This window comes from Neoarius graeffei, chromosome 4 (assembly GCF_027579695.1).
Source record: "Neoarius graeffei isolate fNeoGra1 chromosome 4, fNeoGra1.pri, whole genome shotgun sequence".
NCBI classification, from domain to species: Eukaryota; Metazoa; Chordata; class Actinopteri; order Siluriformes; family Ariidae; genus Neoarius; species Neoarius graeffei.
The window spans coordinates 49,651,568-49,679,171 of NC_083572.1; the positions used below are offsets into that span (position 1 = coordinate 49,651,568).

The following is a 27,604-nucleotide window of genomic DNA, read 5'->3' on the forward strand; positions in this document are numbered from 1 at the left end:
CCAGTGTTCCCTGGGTTAGCAGCCACCACTCTTCCCTGTTCAAGAAGTCGTCGTCGTGCCCCCTGCCCAGGTGTTTGTGTGCTGCTGCAGGAGAATGTGGGCATTAACCAGGAAAAAGCTTCTACGTTCTGTCAAGATGTTTAAAGAGCAAGCCGACAAACTCTGCTCGGCAGCTCCCATCTATCGGGTGGGGCAGCGGGTAATGCTCTCCACTTGCCCCTCAAGATGGTCTCCCACAAATTGGCTCCCAGGTTCATAGGACCTTTCCCCGTCTCCAAGGTAATTAATCCCTGCTCTGTAAGACTGTCTCTGCCTATAACCATGTGCTGTATTCACCCAACTTTCCATGTCTCCCAAGTCAAACCCCTTGTCTCCACTTCCCTGTCCCCTCCCTCCAAACCCCCTCCTCCTCCCAGGTTCATAGATGGTGTTGAGGTCTTCACTGTCAGGAGGTTGCTGAAGGTACGACACTGAGGCAGAGGACTCCAGTACCTGGTTGATTGGGAGGGGTATGGTCCTGAGGAGAGGAGCTGGGTTCCTGCCAGGTTCATCATGGATCCCATCCTCATCATGGACTTCCACCAACAACACCCTGAGGCACTTCCTAAGGCACCTGGAGGCACCCGTTGAAGGGGGGTACTGTCACAGTCCGGTCCAGTCCATCCATGCCTGAGTTTGTGGGACTTCCAGGCCGGATCCAGGACAGGAATTCAGTCCTGCCTTGCTGAAGGCCATTTTCTCTGAAGCGGCACTCCCACATCTGCTACCACTCCTCTCCCATCAGCCAGGGCTTTTTTAAGAACTGTTTGGAGCAGTGGCGGCTGGTAGTCTTTCAAACAGGGGAGGCTGGTCGGTTATGATATTTCCAGATTTTAAAAGAAAAAAGAAAAAAACATCAGTTTTGCCCATACTCTTGCCTCTGATCTGGCTGATTGTTGGCAGGGTCACAAACTGTGAAATAACAGGTTCTTTTGGCCCATTAGCCTACTGTCCAATATACATGATGGTGGTGTTGGGGGGGGGGGGGATATTTTAACATTTTATATTTTAAAATTGTGGCATGTTGTTTAAAAAGTGATTATTATTGAAAGCAGCTCTTTGTCAGGAACCTCAGCATTCAATGACACTTTCCCTATATTTTACTTATTTTGACTGAGAAATGTTTTATTGACAATTTTGATAACCCTTCACTTTTAATCCAGGTCTGTAGTGTGAAATGTTCTCGGCTGTGTTTTTGTTTAAAAATATTTTCCAAATTGTAGCTGTGTTTAATTCATATCCAGAGAAATATATATTCCAATATAATATACTCAGCATAAACATTTTAAATAGATTCTATATTTTTGGTCCATCCATGACATATTACTAAATTAGCCTATTTACTGTTGTTGATGTGGGTCACTTGCTGTTAGCCAATTCACTTTCTCGTACCAGGAGAGCTGAAAGGAACAAGTATTATTCCCTACCTTTTTCACCAAGTCAGTTTGAGGCGTTGGTCTACCCTGCTCTTTAATTTTAATTTTTTCCTCGAAAGGAAGACTGGCAAATGGCTTCGCCAAAATTAAATCGGCAATGCTTGGCATCCATGCGCAGCTTTCTTGCTAGCTGACTAGCTCCCTCAAGTTCAAGTTCAGTCACTCAAATAAACGAAATTTCTGGAACTAAGATAGCAAACTTGACAACACTATATTTACACTTTATTTACAATGAAAATATATACAAACTAAAAAAGCTGGTAGAAACCGTATGTAATGAATGAAATCGAAATGTAAGCTGATCTCTTACAATACACCACAGCACTTGCGAATCTGCATGGGACTGAACTGAAATTCACCGCTGCCTGTCTATAGTTGAAACAAGCTGTCAATCAAAGAAAATATCCGGCCACTTTCACCAATCACCAGTCTCCTTGTGGAAACTGCCATGTCCCTCCCATGTGAGGCTCGGAGTCCGTGGGTGGGCATTTTCGCAGTATTTGTCCAATAACCATCTTGCATTTTGAGATTGAAAAGCGCATAGCTCCCAAATGCCATTGAAGTCCACTGAGGCTGGGAGTCTATGAGACTCCATGGGCGGGCATTTTCGCAGTATTTGTCCAATAACCGTCTTGCCTTTTGAGATTGAAAGCGCATAGCTCCCAATGCCATTGAAGTGCACTGAGTCTGGGCTGCATCGCACTGTCATGAGGGGGAAAAACTCACGCACGTATTAGGCGAACTGGGGAAAGTTATAACGGAATGATTTCGCACTGTAGTTGGGTTGAGCACATATATTTCGATTCGATGTTCGTCATTTTTAGAGGAGGCTGAGCCTCCCTCGTTGTCTTAGAGCAATCGCCCGTGGTTTGGAGCTACTCCAGTTACTAGACTGTCTCTTGTAGACTTTCCTTGCCTTGCTACAGCCCTTTGGTATTGTGTCTTCTTGATTCCCCTTGACTGAATTGTTCCTTGTTTTTTTTTGTCTAGTTTTCTGTCCAGTCTTTTGCTCCTGTTTTACCTGCCTGTTCTTTTGGATTGTGTTTTTGCTTCCTCTGCCTGGATTTCCCTTGTCCCTGTATTTTTCGGTTTTTGTGAAGATGTTTTTGTCCCTGACTGTGCCTACCTGCTCCTGTGTTTTTGACCTCCTGGCCCATTCTTTGACCACTGATTTTTGCCTGAGCCCTACTGTACCTCTGCCCTCTACTTCATTAAAGAAGTTTCTCTGTACACTGCCTGTTTTGAGTCTGCTCTTGGGTCCTCACTTCACCTCAGCTTGCCATTTCTGACAATTGTACCTGAGACTACTATTTTTTTTTAAACAAAGTGTCATCTCACACCAAATACTGACTCTGTTTAATTTATTATGGCTTACTGCTGGTTTGATTCCCTGAACCAGCAGGGCTGGCTTAAGTGCCCTTGAACAAGGCACCGAACCCCCAGCTGCTCCGGCAAGTGTGGTGGCGTACCTTGTGTCTGATTAGCCAAAGAAACTGACGCGATTATCAGTTTGGGCAAGAACCCAGCCATAACTAACTTCTGTTTATCGTATTTTTTTTCAATGTTGAAACATTTCATTATCCATCCATTATCCATAACCGCTTATCCTATGCAGGGTTGCAGGCAAACTGGAGCCTATCCCAGCTGACTATCAGAAAGAGGCGGGGTACACTCTGGACAAGTTACCAGATCATCACAGAACTGACACATAGAGACACAACCATTCACACCTCCGGTCAATTTAGAGCCACCAATTAACCTAACCTGCATGTCTTTGGACTGTGGGGGAAACCAGAGCACCCAGAGGAAACCCACACAGACACAGGGAAAACATGCAAACTCCATACAGAAAGGCCCCCATTGGCCACTGGGCTCGAACCCAAAACCTTCTTGCTGTGAGGCGACAGTGCTAACCACTACACCACCATGCCGCCCTCATTTCATTATTTTAAAGCCATTTTTGGTCTACAGCATTTCTTTACATGTGCCGAAGACTTTTGCACAGTACTGTATAACATGTATACCATAAAAGCAAGCCATCTTTATAATGTCATAAATTTAAATCATAAACTTTATATTCTCTAAAAATGATGTTTTGCACTAATAAAATAACCTAGGAACATCCCTCACTCCTATTAAAAATGGCACGATATATGAACATAGTAAATTAATATGTGATTTGGATACTCCTCAATGTTTTCCAACTTTCACAAGTAACTAGTGTGTGAGAATGTGTGTGTATGTGCTGCCCTGCAGTTGACTGGCATCTCATCGAAGGGTGTATTCCCACCTCAAGCCCAATTTCTAACTCATTTAGCATGCAGATTCTACAGCCAAATGTTTCTGATTTCTATTTCCTCCTCTAATGACTGGCATATTGGACCATGATAAGTTTGTCATTTAACTTATTATGTAATATCACAAAATGAGCTCATGTGTAATGCTCCCCAAAATTAGTTTTTAATGGATCACTTTCCTGAGAAAGTCTGCATTTTAAGTGGAAAAATATAAGTTTTCACATCAAGACCTTCTGTGTGTGACGAAATCTTCTTCCTACCCCAGGGCCATGTGCATACCACTCGTACAATCTCTCATGCAGAGAACATTAGAAGAAAATTCTGAATTAACAGTATTTACAGGCTGGCACCTGGCCATACTGAAATAAAAGACGAGTTTATGAGTTAAGGATTGATACTTAATTCTCTCCCCTGAGAGGTGACACAACAAGCTTTTGGGATAGTTTAAATATTTATGATTGAATAAGTATTGAGGCCACTTAAAATGATATTTAAAAAGTGTGCACAATAACTATTCTCTTCCATCATCCTGAATACATGCTTACAAGTACATTTTATTTAACTTTTATATAACTTTTGATGCTAATGGTTTGCAAGACAACAGGAGGATAATCCACATGAGAGTGAAGCATGAGAAAATTTGATGTCAGCTAGACAATACATAAAACAGCAATCTACATGGTTTTTATGCTGTTTTACTAACCCATACTGCCCTGTGTACCTACGCTGTTAGGTAGATAAACAGACATGGGAACTTGGCCTTTAGAACAACAAAAATGCATAGTGCACAGACGAAGAGCAGTACATGCAATTCTAGTGCTAACAGCATATTGTTCCTAGGTTTGAGTAAAGGCACTGGGCAAACTGGTGAACTTTAGGGATTTGACTCAAGCTGTGATTGGCATTTAGCTGTCATGGTAACTAACTGTAGTACCCAGCTTCTCATCGATTATGCAGCATAAAAAAATCATCGATAATTCCCCTCAAATGCATTTTGAAAAACTAAAGTAATAAGTTTAATTTGAAAATGTAAGGAGTTTAAAGTACAGATATTTGTGTTAAAATGTCATGGTTACAAGTAAAAAGTTGTGAGAAAAATAAATACTCAACAAGTAAAGTACAGATACTTGAAAACTCTGCAAGTACAGTAACAAAGTATTTGTACTTTGTTACTTCCCACCTCTGCTTCCTGTTAACTTTATGGTGTAGCAAATATATAAGCACATGACTCACAAACACTCTTTGTGAAGTCTTGCCAGCTACTTAGTTTGTGTCAGTCCTGAGCCTTGTTACTAAAATTTCTCTGACTGCATAACTATGCTTGTGACTCCTGCCTGATCTTTGGATTATTCTTTATAGTACTGTTGTGTTGACCTTGTTGTGGTGTTGGAAGATTTGTGTTTTGATCATTGCATGATTTTTAACTTTGACCTATGGATTATGTTCTGGAATTGATAATTAATATGCATGCGTGACCACAGCACTCTCCTAAGTCCACTCTATTACATGACTATTTAAGTTAGCATTTAAAATACATTTTTCACATTTTCTCACAACTTTATTAGAATGGTAGCAATAATCTCTCTCTCTCTCTCTCTCTCTAAGAACTCCCTCTACACCAGATTTTCTTCTTTTTTCCATGCTGTTCATTATCCTACAAGAACTCTGTTGCACCCTTTCCATACTCTTAACCCTCTGTGACTTTTCCTTCTCATGACCATATGAATGTCTTCATTGCAATTCCTCTGCTTTAAACTGAGTTCTAAAGGTTCTGGGGGCCCGCTTTTTGATTGGGTTACTAGAGGATAAAATTGCCTCTTAACTGTACCCCTACAGCCTGGACGTGACCTAATCCAGCCAGACCCACTGGGTTTTGGGAGGCACCTCATCCTTTCTGCAATTTCATGCCTGCTTTGCACTTGTCATCTTCTCTTCTAACCCATCAACAGGCCTTGATAAAACAAATCCGGCACTGGTCACTCTGGAGTCATCTGTTCAACTTCACAGACATCCACGTGGAACTCACTGGCCCTAAAATGTAGAAAAATAAAACTGTTCATGATTGATTTCAGGGCACAAAGAAGGAGACATTTGTCACTGCATTCAGATCTTTGTTCATCAGAAGCTGTACTTACAAAAGAGCTCCCAAGAGATGATTTAAGAGAGATATTTTAAAATAGGTGTACTAGTACTAGCTTTATGGCAGATAATGTTCTTGAGTCTGAGAGTAATTCACAAATCATGTTCAGACTGAAAGTATCTGTTTCATTTTTGACATATTAAGGGTAGTCCAAGGGGGGCTTCACAAAGAGGGGTATATTCACAAAGAATCTGCTCATCAATAAGACGTCTCTTCAGTGGCATTAAATAGCTCCCCCAGAAAAAAAAAGAAAACAAAAAACAGAATATTTATTGACGAGTTCCTAAAATTAAAAAAGAGCAACTGCAGGATTGACCTCACTGATACTGATGTCATAAAACAAAGTCAAAATAAACCTGTTGCTGTATACATAACAATAATCATTTGCCTATAGATTATGTGTGCATGAATGCTGTATTTGTATTTGAATGTACATTTAATTATACAATCAATTTACACATCCCGAATGTAGCAGACTACCCAATACAATGCACTTTATTCATAGTTTTGTATTTTGTAAATATTTGAAAGAGAAATATATATATTATATATACACACACACACACACACACACACACACACACACACACATATATATATATATATATATATATATATATATATATATATATATATATGTGTGTGTGTGTGTAAAATATATGTATTTTACACACACACACAGTATATATATATATATATATATATATATATATATATATATATATATATATACATACACACAACCCCGATTCCAAAAAAGTTGGGACAAAGTACAAATTGTAAATAAAAACGGAATGCAATAATTTACAAATCTCAAAAACTGATATTGTATTCACAATAAAACATAGACAACATATCAAATGTCGAAAGTGAGACATTTTGAAATTTCATGCCAAATATTGGCTCATTTGAAATTTCATGACAGCAACACATCTCAAAAATGTTGGGACAGGGACAATAAGAGGCTGGAAAAGTTAAAGGTACAAAAAGGAACAGCTGGAGGACCAAATTGCAACTCATTAGGTCAATTGGCAATAGGTCATTAACATGACTGGGTATAAAAAGAGCATCTTGGAGTGGCAGCGGCTCTCAGAAGTAAAGATGGGAAGAGGATCACCAATCCCCCTAATTCTGCGCTGACAAACAGTGGAGCAATATCAGAAAGGAATTTGACAGTGTAAAATTGCAAATAATTTGAACATATCATCATCTACAGTGCATAATATCATCAAAAGATTCAGAGAATCTGGAAGAATCTCTGTGCATAAGGGTCAAGGCCGGAAAACCATACTGGGTGTTCATGATCTTTGGGCCCTTAGACGGCACTGCATCACATACAGGCATGCTTCTGTATTGGAAATCACAAAATGGGCTCAGGAATATTTCCAGAGAGCATTATCTGTGAACACAATTCACCGTGCCATCCGCCGTTGCCAGCTAAAACTCTATAGTTCAAAGAAGAAGCCGAATCTAAACATGATCCAGAAGCGCAGACGTCTTCTCTGGGCCAAGGCTCATTTAAAATGGACTGTGGCAAAGTGGAAAACTGTTCTGTGGTCAGACGAATCAAAATTTGAAGTTCTTTATGGAAATCAGGGACAGTGTGCCATTCGGACTAAAGAGAAGAAGGACGACCCAAGTTGTTATCAGCGCTCAGTTCAGAAGCCTGCATCTCTGATGGTATGGGGTTGCATTAGTGCGTGTGGCATGGGCAGCTTACACATCTGGAAAGACACCATCAATGCTGAAAGGTATATCCAGGTTCTAGAGCAACATATGCTCCCATCCAGATGACGTTTCTTTCAGGGAAGACCTTGCATTTTCCAACATGACAATGCCAAACCACATACTGCATCAATTACAGCATCATGGCTGCGTAGAAGAAGGGTCCGGGTACTGAATAGGCCAGCCTGCAGTCCAGATCTTTCACCCATAGAAAACATTTGGCGCATCATAAAATGGAAGATACGACAAAAAAGACCTAAGACAGTTGAGCAACTAGAATCCTACATTAGACAAGAATGGGTTAACATTCCTATCCCTAAACTTGAGCAACTTGTCTCCTCAGTCGCCAGATGTTTACAGACTGTTGTAAAGAGAAAAGGGGATGTCTCACAATGGTAAACATGGCCTTGTTCCAACTTCTTTGATATGTGTTGTTGTCATGAAATTTAAAATCACCTAATTTTTCTCTTTAAATGATACATTTTCTCAGTTTAAACATTTGATATGTCATCTATGTTCTATTCTGAATAAAATATGGAATTTTGAAACTTCCACATCATTGCATTCCGTTTTTATTTACAATTTGTACTTTGTCCCAACTTTTTTGGAATCGGGGTTGTGTATATATATATATATATATATATATATATATATATATATATATATATATATCCACACACAGTTAGGTCCATAAATATTTGGACAGAGGCAACATTTTTCTAATTTTGGTTCTGTACATTACCACAATGAATTGTGAACAAAACAATTCAGATGCAGTTGAAGTTCAGACTTTCAGCTTTAATTCAGTGGGTTGAACAAAATGATTGCATGAAAATGTGAGGAACTAAAGCATTTTTTAAACACAATCCCTTCATTTCAGGGGCTCAAAAGTAATTGGACAAATTAAATAATTGTAAATAAAATGTTCATTTCTAATACTTGGTTGAAAACCCTTTGTTGGCAATGACTGCCTGAAGTCTTGAACTCATGGACATCACCAGACGCTGTGTTTCCTCCTTTTTAATGCTCTGCCAGGCCTTTACTGCAGCGGTTTTCAGTTGCTGTTTGTTTGTGGGCCTTTCTGTCTGAAGTTTAGTCTTTAACAAGTGAAATGCATGCTCAATTGGGTTGAGATCAGGTGACTGACTTGGCCATTCAAGAATATTCCACTTCTTTGCTTTAATAAACTCCTGGGTTGCTTTGGCTTTATGTTTTGGGTCATTGTCCATCTGTATTATGAAACGCCGACCAATCAGTTTGGCTGGATTTGAGCACACAGTATGTCTCTGAATACCTCAGAATTCATCCAGCTGCTCCTGTCCTGTGTCACATCATCAATAAACATGAGTGACCCAGTGCCACTGGCAGCCATGCATGCCCAAGCCATCACACTGCCTCCGCCATGTTTTACAGATGATGTGGTATGCTTTGGATCATGAGCTGTACCACGTCTTCGCCATACTTTTTTCTTTCCATCATTCTGGTAGAGGTTGATCTTGGTTTCATCTGTCCAAGGAATGTTCTTCCAGAACTGTGCTGGCTTTTTTAGATGTATTTTAGCAAAGTCCAATCTCACCTTTTTATTCTTGAGGCTTATGAGTGGCTTGCACCGTGCAGTGAACCCTCTGTATTTACTTTCATGCAGTCTTCTCTTTATGGTAGATTTGGATATTGATACGCCTACGTACCTCCTGGAGAGTGTTGTTCACTTGGTTGGCTGTTGTGAAGGGGTTTCTCTTCACCATGGAAATTATTTTGCAATCATCCACTACTGTTGTCTTCTGTGAGTGTCCAGGTCTTTTTGCATTGATAAGTTCACCAGTGTCTTCTTTCTCAGGATGTACCAAACTGTAGATTTTGCCACTCCTAATATTGTAGCAATTTCTCGGATGGGTTTTTTCTGTTTTCGCAGCTTAAGGATGGCTTGTTTCACTTGCATGGTGAGCTCCTTTGACCGCATGTTTTCTTTACAGCAAACTCTTCCAAATGCAAGCACCACACCTCAAATCAACTCCAGGTCTTTTATCTGCTTAATTGAGAATGACATAACGAAGGAATTTCCCACACCTGCCCATGAAATAGCCTTTGAGTCAATTGTCCAATTACTTTTGGTCCCTTTAAAAACAGGGTGGCACATGTTAAGGAGCTGAAACTCCTAAACCCTTCATCCAATTTTAATGTGGATACCCTCAAATGAAAGCTGAAAGACTGGACTTTATGTCCATTATATAACTATAACTTGAATATGTTTCAGTAAACAGGTAAAAAAATTTGTGTCAGTGTCCAAATATATATGGACCTAACTGTGTATATATATATATATATATATATATATATATATATACACACACAATTTTTTTTTTGGGGGGGGAGCCCATAAACTAGTCAGACATCATCTTAAAATTATGGAACATTTCTAATGTCTCACCTCATGCAAAAGAGTGATTCCACTGGCAGTTTTCTCTGCCTACACAGACAGTTTGCGCCAGCTACTTGATGCAGAAAAAAAACAACAACTTGCCTTTCAATATTCAAATGATTTATATCGTCTTCACTGCTCATAATTTGCTGCAAATCCAATTATTACACCATGAAATTGTCTTTGATTTGGGTCATGACTAGAAGCGATGCCATATTTGTTGATCAATTCTCGTGCTCTGATTGGCTGAGCTGGATCATGTGACCATGATATATGTAGCATATGTAGTTATGTTACAGAGCCAGGCAGCATACGACAGAGGGTAACTGAGAAAGCCAAGCACATATACATTTGCAGGGAAATTTCATACATATTTTGCAAGTATTTTACAGGGAAATGGTTTGTTATTTATTAACTGAGAGTGCACCAGAAGCCACCAGAAGGCATGTAAATTTAAAAAATTTCTAGGGGGCATGCCCCTAGATCCCCCTAGCATTAGCACATTACCATTAGCCGCCTATAACCTTTATATAGCCGGCTACTTCAGATTTTCTGGAGAACCCTGATGATCTGGAATTGGTAATAAACACCTTACTAGATGAGCTGGTGGAAGACGCTGACACAAAGTGGCTTTCAATTAAGATAACTTTTTTATTGGCAGCCACACAACATTGAATTGCATGTGTTAGCAATAGGCATGCAGTGTCTGAATTGGGGGCTAAAGTTCAAACATGTCAAGCTGTAGCCAAACCCGACATTCCTGCCATAGACATTGCTGCTGCACTATATCAGTAAACCTATCAATCTACAGCATATGGCCAAAAGTTTGTGGACAACTGATCATTACACCCTTATGTAAGTAATACTTGCCCCTCCTCCCTCTCTTGAGGATTCCCTCGAGAATTTCCCATTATAGCAGTTATGAGATGAGACTCTGCGTCATGCATTTGACCAAGTGAGAATAATCGATGGTCAAACTCTCCAGCCAAATGCGGCACCCGCCTTCCCATATTTCTCTATTATTAAAGATAGACTGTATCGAGTGACGCAGGACACTCAAACTGGTGAACCGATAACACAATTATTCATCCCTAATGCCGTAGGGAGCTCATGTTCCACATAGCTCACTTTAATCCCATGGCCAGACACTTAGAGCAGGATAAAACACTAGCCTGAAAAATGGCCCGGTTCTGTTGGCCAGGAATTTGCAGGGATGTTCATCGGTGGTGTGTGGCATGCTGCAAATGCCAATTACTAAATCCCGTGGCCACTCCAAAAGCGCCTTTGCACCATCTCACTCAGATAGATAGATAGATAGATAGATAGATAGATAGATAGATAGATAGATCCTTTAATAATCCTTTACAGGAAATTACAGTGTCACAGCAGCACAACATTCAGACATCACATCACACATTTCCTCACCGCAAACTCTAATAATTGAATACTACTATTAATAGGTTAAAATAGATAAATAAATAATAATACTAAAGCAGAAGGAGTGCAGTTACTTTTGTGCATTATAGAACCTTATAGCAGCTGGTATAAAGGACTTCCTGAATCTCTCTGTTTTACATATTGGTGCAATCAGTCTCTGACTGAAACCGCTATTGTTAACCACTTTCAGGGCATGGAGTGGGTGTTGAGAATTGTCCAAAATTGCCCTAAATTTACTCAGGGATCTGGCCTCTGTCACCTGCTGAACTGTTGGGAAAACAGTCCCTACCACCGATCCCGCCTTCCTGATCGAGATCCCCTTTGAGAGAATTGGCATGGATCTCGTCTGGCCATTAGATCGGTCAGCATGAGGATATTGCTTTATTTTAGTTCTGGTGGACTATGCAACACGATATCTGGAAGTGGTGCCGCTGCTCAATATCTCAGCACACAGTATTGCGGAGGCGTTCTTCTGTGTTATCTCCCAAGTCGGGATTCCGAAAGAAATCCTGACTGACCAAGGCAATACGTTTATGTCACGCACACTGCGCAAACTGTATGGGTTAATGGGTATTAAATCTATCTGCACCAGCATCTATCACCCACAAACAGATGTCTTAGTAGAATGATTCATTCAAACACTCAAAAATCTAATTTTGAAATTTGTAAGCAATGATGTTCGTAAGCGGGATAAATGGCTCGAGCCCCTGTTATTTGCAGTACGAGAGATCCTGCAAGCCTCCACAGGATTTTCACCATTTGAATTATCATATGGGCAAAAGCCATGCAGCATTCTAGAAGTGCTGTGGGAAAACTAGGAGGAGGGACCTTCAATGAGTAAAAACAAAATTCAGTACATTCTCGACCTGTGCGCAAAGCTCCAAACCCTCATGCACTTAACCCAGGAGAATTTACAGCAGGCACAAGAACGTCAAGCCCAGCTGTACAACAGGGGCATGTGCCTTAGACAGTTCACCCCGGGAGATAAAGTGCTCATATTATTGCCCACTTTGAGCTCCAAATTAGTCGCCAAATGGCAAGGGCCCTTTGAGGTTACACGGCGAATCAGGGACGTTGACTATGAGGTGAGGTGAACGGATAGGGGAGGGGCACTACAAATATACCACCTCAACCTGCTGAAAGATTGGAACAAGGGGGTCCCTATGGCATTAGCGTCGGTAGTCCCAGAGAAGGCGGAGCTGGGGCTGGAGGTAAAAAAAAAAAACTACTCAAACCACTCCGGTCCCCTGTGGAGACCACCTCTCAACAACCCAACTCATAGAGGTTGCCAGGTTGCAAAAGGAATTTTCAAAATGTGTTCTTGCCCCTTCCCAGTCACACCCACCTCATAGAACACCACATTGAAATGCCCCCGGGGTGGTGGTGCATAGCCACCTTTATCACTTACCCAAACACAAGAAAAAAGTGGTTCAAGACAAACTCAAGGCCATGCTCAAAATGGGCATAATCGAGGAGTACCATATTTAGGCATTGTTAAGGCCCCATCTTGTGACTCACCTTCTTCAAAGACAGCAGAGATTGCATCTGCTTGAATGGCAAGGAATTCAACATAGCCATAGAAAGGTGAGAGCTCTTGAACCTGTCTCACAGTATGTCTTTGACAGGTAGCTGTGACAATCTCTGGGGTCACCAGTTCAAACTTGTTTATGGATGTTAATAGCTGGGAGGTGAACTGGTCAATCCTTTGGCTCTCTTCCTGCGATGTAGCATTATTTTTCAGGGCACCATGGTTTCTCCTTGACAGACCATCTGCATCCGTGTTCTGCTTACCAGCTCGATACTTGATATTGAAAGTGAATGTTGAGAGTGCAGCTAACCAATGATAGCTCATGGCATCAAGCTTGGCTGTGGTAAGCAGGTATGTCAAGAGATTATCTGTGATAACAGTAAAGGAGTTTCCATACAGGTAGTCATGAAACTTCTCTGTGACGGCCCATTTAAGGGCCAAGAATTCAAGTTTGTGCACTGGGTATCTTGCCTCACTGCAGGAGAGTCCTCTACTAGCATAAGCGATCACATGCAGGTTCCCATCTTGCTCTTGATATAAAGCAGCTCCTAATCCTGTTGTGCTGGCATCCATGTGGAGCACATAAGGAAGCTTAGGATCCACATAACCAAGGACTGGGGATGATGTTAGCTTGTGTATGATTGCCTCAAAGGCTTGTTGACATTCAGTATCCCAGTGTTCACCAAAGGGCTCTTTTGGGCTGAGGTATTTTCCATCACTGAGGCTAGCCTTGACTCCTTTACGCCGTGGTGGATATCCGGCTGTAAGGTTGGTCAAGGGCTTGACTGTCCTTGAATAATCCTTTGCAAACCTTCGATAGTAACCAGAGAACCCTAGGAAGGATTGGAGCTCCTTTAAGTTCTGTGGTCTCGGCCAGGTTTTCAAGGCTTGAACCTTTTCAGGGTCAGTCTCCACTCCATCACTGGACACAGTGTGCCCCAAGTAATGCACTGAAGTCTGAAAGAACTTACATTTATTGGGTGAAAATTTCAAGCCATATTCCTTGAGACAACTGAGCACATGGATGAGCCTAGTCTCATGTTCTTCAAGAGTGTCCGAAAACACTATTAGGTTGTCAAGAAAAACCAGGACCTCCTTTAGATGGATGTCACTCATGCACTTCTCCATGAGCCATTGGAATGTACTCAGTGCATTGGTGACGCCCTGGGGCATTCGGTTGAATTCCCAGAATCCAAAAGGGCACACAAAGGCTGTTTTATGCTTGTCACTTTCATTCATCTCAATTTGATAGTATCCTGACTTCAGGTCCATCACGGAAAACCACTTGGATCCAGCGAGAGCGGGAAACAACTCTTCCAGGTTTGGCAATGCATAAGAGTCTTTTACTGTTTGCAGGTTTAACTTTCTATAGTCCACACATAGGCGTACATCGTTATTCTTTTTCCTCACCACTACAATCGGTGATGAAAATGGGGACTCGGATTCTTGGATTACGCCTGCGTCAAGAAGGGTTTGAAGGTGCTTTTTGACTGCTTCATAATCTCGAGGATGAATTGGATGGGGTCTCTGTTTGATTGGTGTCTCATCCTTCAGCTTGATGTGGTGCTGAATTTTGGTCGCATGACCAAAGTCAAGATCATGTTGGGCAAAGACATGAGAGAAGCTACTGAGCTTCACTGTGATTCTTTCTTTCCACTCTTCAGGAAGAGAAGGGCCAAAATTAAAGCTTTTCCCAGGACACTTTGCCTCTGTTTGGTGAGTAGAGCACTCAACAATATGCTTCTGATCCTCCTTATCAACTACATGATGATTCTCGATGACAGCATCTGCAACAGTCAGGTCTGCAATAATACAATTGGTAGGTAGAATGATGTCATGTTTGGTTTCATTTCTAAGGAGGACAGGCAGCTTGTTGAAGCCATGCTCTGGCAAGGAAACGAGACAACAGTCTACAAACACACCACCTGGCAAGGTGGATCTGGATGGTTGCTCTAACAGCCCATACTTCTCTGTGTTGACTGAGCTGATACACATACAGCCTTCAAGCAGCACTTTTTGTTTTGCTGGAAGGACTTCCTGTTCTCTCCCTCTGAGCGTCACAAAACTGAGTTTTCCACTTGTTGCTTGTTTTCTCCTCAGTTGTAGTGTATGAAGGACAAGGCTGTAGCCATAGCAAGATGGGTTATGGGAAAATGAAGACTCATTGCAATATTGATTTAAAAGAGGGTCTAAAGCAGGGGTGTCAAACCTGATCCATAAAGGGCCTTGTGGCTGCAGGTTTTCATTCCAGCCATGCAGCAGCACACCTGACTTGGCTCATTCAATCAACTGAACTGTCTTCACACAGTCAAATACTTGCAGCCACACCCACCCTTGATTAAAGGGTGGGTGTGTCAGTTGATTGAATAAGCCAAATCAGGGTGCTGCTGCATGGCTGGAATGAAAACCTGCAGCCACACGGCCCTTTATGGATCAGGTTTGACACCCCTGGTCTAAAGTGTTGGTGCCGATTAACAATGGGACACCACTATTTGACCGGAGATTAAATGATTAAAGCCAAGGTTAAAATTTCAGGCTTGGACTCAAGAAGGGCTTTTGGGAACTTGAGGTTAACCTCCACATATCCCAGGTACGGAACAGGTTGGCCATTTGCTCCTTCTACTTCAAGGATATCACTGATGGGTCTGATAGGATGCTCAGACAGATGGGTCTGATAAAAGGACTTGGCCACTGTGGTGATCTGTGACCCAGTGTCAAGTAAACAACTGCAGTCCACCCCAACCACATTTACACTGGCTGGACATTTGCTACCTACAAGATGTTTCTGCAATTTTCTTTCTTGTGTGACTCTCTGGAAGTGAATTGCAGGGTTTGGTTCACCTGTAGATGGGGAACATGGTGGTTGCTTGGCTTCCATTTGCCCCTCAATGGAAGCCCATTCTAGTTTAACTGGGGAGTGGTAGGTTAGCCATTCTGGGCTTCCCAAGCACGCTGCTTCTCCCTGAGCTCCGCTTTCTTGGCCTGCACAAGGGTGGGATTTGGCATGTTGTTGCATGTAGATGCAATGTGGCCATCCTCACCACATTTAAAGCAATACCATGGCTTTGGTTTCACCATGGCTGTCATTTGCAGAAGCTGTCCCTCCAGCTGGGTATTTTCATTCTTTTGTTTCTGTTTTGTACTTTCTGTTGCTTTCTTTTTTCCAGGCTTCTCTGAACCGCATGCACTGAGTTTTGCCATCTGAACCTGAAGTTCAGCAATCTGCTTCTGGATGTCTTTGGTCATGGCTAAGAAAGCTTGTTCTGCTTCCTGCAGCACACAGATATCCTCTGTGTAGGACATGTGTGCAGCCTGCATATTTGACATGGCTTTTGGCTTGGTAAAACCAAGGTGCTGTTTCATTCTGCTAGCTTTGTTAGCCTGTTTGTCTTCCTCAGTTCACAGTAAGAGAAGAAGCTCTGCAAATGATGGTGGCTTACTCTTGAGCTGTTCAAGCTGAAGACTGGTGATGAGAAGACTATTCCAACATCCACAACAGAATTGCTTGAGAAGTTGTTTGTCAGAATCATGAGCAGAAATTCCTCCTTTAGTGACCACATCGTTTAATGCTGTGTGAAGTCACTGCAGGTAGTCTGACACTTTCTCCCCAGCATTTTGATTGTTGTTCAAGAATCATGCAAAAAGCTCACCCCCATCTTTGACAGTGGCATAAGCAGAATCAAGTAAGGTCAAGTACTCTTTTGGTGAGGCTTGTGGCCCTAATGACTTGATTATGTTTGCAGCTGGAGGTGAAAGACTTTCAACAATTTTCCTTACCACTTGGGAGTCAGGAACTGATGGATTGTTCAAGCAGAACTCCACACTGTTGTGTCACGTGTCGTAGTCAACTTCAAAGGTTGGCTGAGGAAGTTGCCAAGAAAACTGTTTCAGTTTACAAGGAGAATGAAGGTGAGATGAAATTTCACTACTATTGACAATGTGTTCAACCACAACACGTTGCACCTCAGGTATGCGGAGTTGATCAGAAGGTAAGTGGAAAGGGCTGTTTCTTTCTTCTCTTGGAGATAGATCTTTTACCTCAACACCAGTCTGGGGTCTGTAGGAGGCCTGACTCGCCTCAGTGGGGGCACTGACAAAACTAGGGGAAGTAGCTTGGATATCACTTTGTGTAAGGGGTGGCTTAGTTTCCACAGGGTTTTCACTAGTCTCAACTGGGGTCTCAGTTCTAATGGATTCACTGATCCTAGCCAGCTCCTCATGGAGGATATCTCCAAACTCCCTGCTGCTCAACTTAGCTAAGTCTTTCAACCCAGAAAGGTAAGTATTTGTTGCACTGGTGCCCACATCACTAGTGTAAATTCTAGCAAGACTCTGAACATGGTGGATAACCTCAGGTTTGGTAAAACATGGTCTTTGGTAAGGTAAGACACTGGTTTCAAGTGCTTTTACAGCACTGCCATATTCAAACTCTGCAACTGCCTGAGTGACAGGATCGGTGGTAGGGACTTTGATTATTCTAGAGATAGACCCATATTGCTTAAGAAAATCAAAGATCTCATTGTCAATCTCAGTATTGGTTAACCCACTAACTAAAACAGCATTTGGGATCTTGACACCCTCTGTCACAATGATATCCATTTTTAACCTAGGTAAAACAGAATTGTCAATTAACTTGAAAATGAGATGAATCAATACAACCAAAATACCTCAAATAATAAATTTTCTTCCAAATACACTCAATTACTCAAAAGGTGTCCATTTAATCTGATTATAAATGGAATTGCATGAATTTAATCTCTCCCTCCTGGCTGGCTCGCCAAGTTTTACTGTGTAACCCACCTGGCAGGTAAGTGACCACTGGACCAGAATTCTCTAGATTCACACGGAGAAGTGACGATGGAGGATAGGATTTGACACCAATTGAGTAAGAGGAAACACGCAGAGGTAAGTTTGAACAAGATCAATGTATTAACACAAAAAAATAAAGCACCTTTACAAATACAGCCAGCTTTCAGTTTGTTTTCTTTTAAAGTGTCTTTTAAATTGGGTGCACCCTTTAAAAAAATAAAATGTCTCTTCTTTTCCAAAAATAATAAAAAAAAGAATAGTTCCTCTCAATTTCTGTGAGTCTTTCTTGGTCCTACCACACCGACAGGATGACAGATGAAAGAGGAGAGGGTCCTCTTCAGTCCAGATGTTCACACGGTTGGCTCGCCATCCCCCTCGTCAGGGAGAGAATCCAGTTCCATCCAAAATCCAGGGTATCCAAAAAACCCAGCCTGTACAATATAACAGGCTTAAATAAATCCACTCACTTCTTTTTTCACTGTACAGTTTCTAACTATGATCCACATCAATGTATAATACAACATTTAACTGTTAACTTAGAAAAGATAACTGCTGCATTAGTGATAGCATATGAAATATCAGCCTCACAGTTTTTTATAATGAAAATAAAATCATTAACTGACTGATAAACAATCAAGAAACCCATATGTAAATGATTATAAAACCACTCAGTTCAACAGTAATTACTCACACTGGATTAAGGTAAGTAAAATAATGTAATATGAATTTGTTGCAAGTTTGTTTCATAACCCTGATATCTCATACCTGTGTGCAACAGCACAGTGCTACACAAAAGAATGAAACAATCTTATAACCCATGACACTCATCTTAATGGTGTCTCTCTCTATTCACACAATGTAAATAACATGCACACATACTCTTTTTTAACACACACACACACACACACACACACACACACATTTTTTCTCTTCTATCACAAGAAAATTAACACAACACTGTGAGTTTATGCTCCAGCTCAGAAGCTAACACACCACGAGGTTATGCTAGCTCACGGGGCTAACTACTTATGCTTCACAGTACTCACTGAGAAAAGAAAAGAAAAGAATAAACACAGGTAAGGTTCCCAGGGTCGCTTCTCCATGGTTCACCGGACACTCACGTATGAGCTCGAACAGTTCATTCCTCTTTTTTTAACAGTGTGCACAATATCAAGTGTTTTAACGAGTTTTTTCACTCCAACTTCTATGTTTCTGCTCTCCTCCTGCTATCGCCCTGTGTATCTCTCACAACATGTCTCGCTAATCTGCGCCAAGGAGGCGGGACATGAGTTGTTTTCACCAATAGCAATTCAGCTACACCACTATGAACGAATGAAATCACTTTTTCCTCACAGAACCACTACTGAAGTGGGACCAGACCTCTGGGATAAAATGAATTAATAAATTAAATGCAGAATTAAATAAAGGCTATGATTAGGAATTAAATGAAAATAATGCTCAATGAAAGAAAAAAAATATTTCTAAATGTTGTAACACTTTTTTTCCTTCTCAACAGGTTACTCATTCAACAACAGGTAGGTTCTTTTCTTTCTTTTTTCTCCCAACAGGCTACAGAACTAATTTAACAGTTAGGTTTCTCTTCCCTTTTTTTCCCCCAACAGGTTACACGTGGATTACCCATTGGTATCTCACCCTCCAGCCATTTAAATTCAAGGTGGTCCACAGGCTGGGGGCATGGATGGTCGTGGTGGACTTCCTGAACTGTCAGGGGGGAGTCCACTGCAGGCTGGATGGCTCCTCGGCCTGAGTCAGGCGGTGGGGGTATATGGCAGCAGGGGCATGGCCGAGAGTCAGTTTGCGAATGGAGGGTGGGGCCAGGGAAGGTGAGTGGCAAAGTCAGTACAACTGTTCCCAATTAACATTGTGTCTGTGTGCTTTGCAGTAACTGCAGAGAGTAGAAAAGGAGGGAGAGAGCAAAGATAGGAGATCTCTCCCAACCAGAGCACATAAGTGTGTGTATGTGTGTGTGGAAAGCTGACAAGCAAGGAAAACAGTGAAAATATAAAGTCTGTGTGAACAACACTGCCCGCCAACCATGCTTCAGTATTCCATCCCCTTCAGGGATTTACTACAGTAAGCCTTCCCCAAATGGTTGCCACAAAGTTGGAAGCACACAATTGTTTGGAATGTCATTGTATGCCATTAGCATTAAGATTTCACTTTACTGGAACTCAAGGACTCCAAACATGGTCCAGCATGACAATGCCCTTGTGTACAAAGTGAGGTCTATGAAGCAGTGTTGTAGTCAAGTCACTAAACCTCAAGTCCAAGTCCAGTCTTGAGTCCCCAGTGTTCACATCCAAGTCATTAAAAATTTGAGTTGAGTCCAAGTCCACTACTGAGCCGAGTCGAGTCAGAGAATAAGACTCCAACCACACCATTTGAGGGTGGTTGTTTTAGTGCCATTAACATTAGTTTGTTCATGAACATGACATATGAACAGGTGAATGTGCATTCTCTTTGTAAGGAAATGCAAAGTATTCTGTCAGAGATGGTCGGGAGATGGATGTAAAGTGGATGTAAGTGAAAACAGGTAAACAATCCAGAACAGCAGGCAAAATTGCAAAACAGTGAAACAGGCAATAGGTTGAGCGAGGCAAAAACAGGCTCTCATAGACGAGGCAGAATCAGAGACAAGAAACAGGAAATCAGGGATCAGGAAACCAAACAAGGAAATAAGGCTCAGTAATGTGTCAGCAATGCAACTCAATACTTCACAAAGTAAGTGTGTTTTCACAATTTTTATATAGGTGCGCTGATTGCGCCTTCATCCTGTGCAGGTGCAGGTTGTTTACAGCGCATATGCGAGAGTCCACTTGGCACATGCACTGTCCAGAGCATGCCCAAGAGTCTATATGATGCATGCACCAATGGCATGCAGGTGTGACACTCTTGCATGAAATTCATACAAAAATTAATGTAGATATAAATATCTTATGCCAAATTATTATGGCATATTACAAAAAATAAAGAAAAAATCTGAGTCCCCATCTCCAATTTATAGGTCCGAATGCAATTAATGCACAAGTCTGAGTCGAAGTCCGAGTCATCAGTGCTCAAGTCCAAGTCAAATCACGAGTCCTTAAAATTAGGGCATGAATCCTGGACTCAAGCCTGAGTGCTGGACTTGAGTACTACAAGTTTAATATGAAGACATGGTGTGCCAAGGTTGGCATGGAAGAACTTGAGTGGCCTACACAGAGTCCTGACCTCAACCCCTTGTACACCTTTGGGATGAACTGGAACATGGATTGCATACTAGACCTCCTCACCTGACATTATTGCCTGACCTAACAAATGGCTGAATGAGCACAAATCTAGTGGAAAGCCTTCCCAGAAAAGTAGAGGCTTTTATAACAGCAAAGGGAGGTCCAAATATGGAATGGGACGTTCAACAAGCAATATGGGTGTGTTGATCAGGTGTCCTGGCGACTTGTCCAGGGTGTCCCCCGCCTCTCACCCATAGTCAGCTAGGATAGGCCCCAGCTTGCCTGCAACCCTGTAGAACAGGATAAGCGGCTACAGATAATGGATGGATGGATGGTCGGGTATCCGCAAACCTTTAGCCATATAGTGTATCTGCTCTTAGTCCTGTCCACTGAGGGCTCCCAAGAGCCATAAGGAAAAAACAAGCAGCCAGCAGGTCACTGACCAAATCTTTGGGGAGCACCATGAAGGGCTCTGCTGTCAAAACACAGGTTATCCCATTAAACAAAGGAAGTGATTGCACAAGCATTCTTTAAGACAGGTCAAGAAGTGTCTTATTCCATTAAATAACATTGACATGGGGCATCATGGCTCAGGTGGCTAAGGCGCCATACCATAAATCTGGGGACCCGGGTTCGATTCTGACCCGAGGTTATTTCCTGATCCCGTCTCTCTCTCCTGATCATTTCCTGTCCTGTCTCTACACTGTCCTATCCAATAAAGGTGAAAAATCCCCCAAAAATAACTTTGACACACACTATTGCAATGCATGTGCTCTGTGGTGAGTTTTAATGAGCATCCTTCCCCAATAAAATACACTAAGACTCTTTCACCCTACAATTGAGTCCATTCTTGATTTCTTGCATATTTATCAACAGTTTCTCATTAGATGTAAGAACATGGTGAACAATTAACATTTTCAGAATGGTTTCAGGGTTTTTGCAGAATAAAAGTCATCTCATCTCATTATCTCTAGCCACTTTATCCTTCTACAGGGTCGCAGGCAAGCTGGAGCCTATCCCAGCTGACTACGGGCGAAAGGCAGGGTACACCCTGGACAAGTCACCAGGTCATCACAGGGCTGACACATAGACACAGACAACCATTCACACTCACATTCACACCTACGGTCAATTTAGAGTCACCAGTTAACCTAACCTGCATGTCTTTGGACTGTGGGGGAAACCGGAGCACCCGGAGGAAACCCACGCGAACACGGGAAGAACATGGAAACTCCACACAGAAAGGCCCTCGCCGGCCCCGGGGCTCAAACCCAGGACCTTCTTGCTGTGAGGCGACAGCGCTAACCACTACACCACTGTGCCGCCCCAGAATAAAAGTGTTATACATATTTTCTAAGGGGCAAAATGATCATGGAAATAAAAGCAGAGACAAACGGAAGTAATACATATTTTCAAATGAGTTTACATTTTCAGTTATTTATTTGGCACATACAGGGTGGTGTAGTGGTTAGCACCATCACATCACAGTAAGAAGGTTCTGGGTTCAAGCCCAGTGGCTGACGGGAGCCTTTCAGTGTGGAGTTTGCATGTTCTCCCCGTGTCTGTGTGGGTTTCCTCCAAAGACATGCAGGTTAGGCTAATTGGCGGCTCTAAATTGACCGTAGGTGTGAATGGTTGTTTGTCTCTATGTGTCAGCCCTGTGATGACCTGGTGACTTGTCCAGGGTGTCCCCCACCTCTCGCCCATAGTCAGCTGGGATAGGTTCCATCTTGCCTGTGACCCTGCATAAGATAAGCGGTTACAGATAATGGATAAGTGGCACATGCTTTTACTCCATAAAGAGACAGAATTTGGTGGCACGGTGGTGTAGTGGCTAGCGCTGTTGCCTCACAGCAAGAAGGTCCGGGTTCAAGCCCCGTGGCCGACGAGGGCCTTTCTGTGCGGAGTTTGCATGTTCTCCCCGTGTCCGTGTGGGTTTCCTCCGGGTGCTCCGGTTTCCCCCACAGTCCAAAGACATGCAGTTAGGTTAACTGGTGACTCTAAATTGACCGTAGGTGTGAATGTGAGTGTGAATGGTTGTCTGTGTATCTGTGTCAGCCCTGTGATGACCTGGTGACTTGTCTAGGGTGTACTCCGCCTTTCGCCCGTAGTCAGCTGGGATAGGCTCCAGCTTGCCTGCGACCCTGTAGAACAGGATAAAGTGGCTAGAGATAATGAGATGAGAAGAGACAGAATTCAATCTAAATGATGGAAAAAAAGACAGTAAATGTTTCCACAACCTCAAAACAAGTGTGAAATATTCAAACTATGAAAAAGTTATTACCTCCGCCAAGGAGGTTATGTTTTCGGTAGCGTTGGTTTGTTTGTTGGTTTGTCTGTTAGCAACATTACGGAAAAAGTAATGAACGGATTGCTCTGAAATTTTTTCCAGAGGTGTGACTGGGCACAAGTAACAATCCATTAAAGTAACAATCCATTTTGGCGGTGATCCGGATCACCTTCTGGATCCCGGATTTTTTTTAAGGATTCTTGGCGGAGGTCTGCGCTCTCCGAGTGCTTTTCTAGTTTAACCATGCAATGGGTTATCAATCACCTAAACAGCATAAAAAGAGCATAGACATAAACATAGACATAAAAGCACACACACCTGATCTGAATAATAATAATAATAATAATGCATGTGTACACACATTTTACAGTGCCTTGCATAACTGTTCATCCCCCTTAAACTTTTCCACTCCTAAATTAGTTCTGACACATCTAGTTGCTATCAGAGGTTACATATTTATCCATCCATCCCTTATCTATAACACTTATCCATCAGGGTCACAGGGGGAAGCTGGAGCCAATCTCAGCTGACTTTGGGCAAGAAGTGGGCTTTACCCTGGACAGGTCACCAATCTATTGCAGGGCTGCACAGAGACAAACAACCATTCACACCTATGGGCAATTTAGAGTAGCTAGTTGAGCTAATCCACATCTTTGGATGGAAACCAGAGCACCAGGAGGAAATCCATTGCAGGTATGATATCAGGGGAGGGCATGCAAACTACATCGGATATGAAGTTTGAACCCAGAATCTTCTTGTTGTGAGGTGACAGTGCTAACCACTACACCACTGTGCCACCCTCACATATGCATATAATCTGAATTTAGATACACCAGTTCCTGGAAGTGATAGAGTTTGCTAGATAACACCCATTACCATAAAGATCAAATAGCTATCAAAATAAGTCCAGGACAAAGTTCTGAAAAAGTGTCAGTTAGGTTTTGGTTATAAATAAATATCACAAACTTTGAATATCCTGCTGGGCATCATTAAATGCATTACTGAAAAATGGGAAAGAACATGGCACAGTATTGTAACTCTGCATAGGGGCAATCCAGGTCAGTGACTGGGTAAGGAAGCCAGTTGTCAGAGAAGCAACCAAGATGCAGGCCAAGGGTAACTCTGAACATGATACTATCATGCTTCACAGTGAGGGTGATGAGCAGTGTTAGATGTCCACCAAACACAAACAATTCTTTGTTCCAAGTCCAGAAAGTTTTATTTTGTCCTGGTCAGACCAGAGAAGCATTTTCATATTTCCACCATGTATTTTGGCAAACTCCAAATAAGACTTTATTTATGGTCACCACTCTTTCATAGTTCATAGACTGGTGTATAGACGCACTCATCTGAGCTGTTCTCTTCAGAGTTCTCGTTCAGAGCTCCTTCATGGGGAAGCTGTGGCCTAATGGTTAGAGAAGCAGCTTTGGGACCAAATGGTTGCTGGTTTGATTCCCTGGAATGACTGAAGTGCCCTTGAGCAAGGCACCTAACCCCCAAATACTCCCCGGGCTGCTCTGGATAAGAGTGTCTGTAATGTAACTTTTGGTTAAGTTTTCAGGCAAATGCTGCATTCCAATAAAGGCCATAACTCATCATTTCTAACCACCCATTAGGGGAAAAAAGTACCCCCTCAACTGGAAATATCTCAATGCCAGGTTCAGCACATAACATCAAATTAACATGGCTGCTCACAGCATCAACATTAAATGAGTCGCACTTCTGACTTTTAAATTAGTTCATATACGGTTTGTTGTTTTGAGGTAAATATGCATCACATCACAGTTAGCTGGTACTAGATTGTGAAGGAAATTTTCTGTTGTTTTCCCCTTCAATAAAGATTGCAAGCGGGTACAGAGACTTAGAGAGAGATGATTTTCTTAAAGAAGCTTCATGCACACACAGTATGGTCCTCTCTGGGTGTTGGAGATTCTCTCTGCATGCATTAAAACAACCACTCTCACTCACAGTTGCTACATGTCACAATACACAATCCTCCTCTGTCTTTTTTTCCTACAAGTTATGACATGGAAAAATCCCCAAAGCTGGGGGATTCCCGTGTTAGAAGTCATGTATTTCATAAATTGCTACCTCCACAGCCTATCTACCAACCTTATTTTGATCATGAATCAATACAGATTACTTGGCCCAACATGTTATTCAATTCAAGTAGATACTATTGATCCAAACAATCAATGTCTTTTCAACTAAGAAGAAAACTTCAAGTTTTCTATATTCCGCTGGCGCTGCCATTTTGGAAATCACATGATGCATTGCTGCATGCTAATTGGTTGAAAGGTGAGTGACGTTGAATTCGTCTGCAAGAAACCACGCACCAATGTTTTGAATGTAAATTGTCAAAATGAGTAACAAAAATGGGACTAAAGGCTCACGAACAACAAACACCATTTCAAGCTTTGGCCAATCGATGTGCAGGAATGCAATCACGTGATTTTCAATCATGGCAGCACTGACAGAGTAGATGAACTTTTTGGCTCGATTCAGAAAATCGTCAGCAGGGGACACTAATATTGATTTGAAGTTGGTGACATGTTGATTCAGGAAACCTTTATTGTTTTATAATCAAACGGAGACCGGCAGATTGTATGTGGAGTGGACCGTTCATGAATTACAGTTTTGGGGATTTTTCTGTGTCATAATTTGTAGGAAAAGAAGACCGAGGAGGATTGTGTATTGGGGCATGTAGCGACTGTGCTCTCGCTCACACTCTCTGGTTTCTCATAACAAAAAGCTCTTTCTTATAACATTGAAACCAAAACAAAGATAAATGTTACTGTGGATCTCTGAGGCCCTAAACACACACACACACACACACACACACACACACACACACACACACACACACATTTTACCTTCTTTCTGTAGAGACTTAGAATTATACTAAATAATAAAGATCTAAGAAAAGCCTCTTAACCATTCTTCATTGGCTAGGTTGTTGCTAAGAAAAGCTGACCAGAGAGGGAATTGTGAGTTTTTTCCACCACTTTGTAGCTCGAGCGTGCAGAGGTTGAAATTGACATAATTCCGGGTTTTGACTTCCCATTTCCGAGGTAAGTGGAATGCAGCAAAATAACCTCCTTATCCGGTCACTGACTTTCAGTCGACAGTCTCGTCTCGTGCCTCAGAGTCATGGATGTGCCATGTTTTTTAAATGATTTAATATTGGATTCAGTGGTACTCTGCAGGATGTTCAGTGCTTGGGAGATTTTTCATAATCCCTGACTTTTGCAGGCTTATCTGCAAAAAAAGATGGTGGTGGCTGTTTCAAGATGTACAATAAGGTGGTACTTGAACAAAAATGGGCTGCATGGTTGAGTTGCCAGAAAAAAAGCCTGACTTTGTTTCAGAAGTTTTGAGGCTTGTTTAGGTGTTGTTTGGCATATTGTAAACAACATTGTATATTATTATATATACAGAACACTTTTTTGATGGAATAAAAACATTCATTCTATTCCCTTCTAGCATAAGGTGACCAGGTTTCTGAGAAGAAAACCAGGGACATTTTTGGTTCGGCGGTGAAAATATCATTAAAACATCTAATGTTTTCATCTTTGTAATAACAAGGGGGGACATTTCTGGTTTTCATGTATTTTGATCATGCATTGCATAAAAAGTGGGATTTTCCTCACTGAGTCCACTGTAGTCCGATTCTGCAACTGCTTTAGATGAACATTAATTAAAGACAATGTGAAAATCTCTGGTCTGGGTACATAGTTTAGATTTATAGACTCTTAAATTGTAGGCTAGCTGAAATGGATGTTTTACACCAATTTGTGTGTAAGTTAGCTTATGCCGTTGAACTGTTACAATTTTACCTTAGCTGGATTTTTGTTATAGCAACGATACATCTAGCAACAACTTCAGCTGACTGATTGGTGCTGCACTGAGCTTTCTCCTGCTAGCATTGGCCGCAGTCGGCTATAGTTTGTTAGGTCAACCGCTACATTTCAGTACAGTGTGACAAACAATGTTATGTCAGATACAACATTACAAAATGTAGCTTACACATTTAAAGGCTAAGTAACATAGATGACAATGCCACTTATGCCTACAAGAAAAGACTATGGTTCACCTGTCCAGGAGCAGATGAAGCGATCTGTCAAAGCTGAATGATTGACTTTAGTTTAGGCAAAGATTCTAGCACTCCGTTAAAAAGTTGTTCCTCAGTTCCACCAATCAAAATACTGGAAAGGCTATCACCAGAGGTGTTCTAGAACAGGGGTTCTTAACTGT

General features: G+C 41.8%; 1 long non-coding RNA gene across 1 annotated transcript; it reads right to left on the reverse strand.

Annotated features, from left to right (window-relative positions):
- Nucleotides 1–17,927: 17,927 nt before the first annotated feature.
- LOC132884390 (uncharacterized) lies at nucleotides 17,928–19,062 on the reverse strand. Its single transcript, XR_009654454.1, has 2 exons — nucleotides 18,877–19,062; nucleotides 17,928–18,261 (listed from the first exon to the last, which is right to left on the reverse strand). It is a non-coding gene; the product is annotated as an uncharacterized LOC132884390 (long non-coding RNA).
- Nucleotides 19,063–27,604: the final 8,542 nt, after the last annotated feature.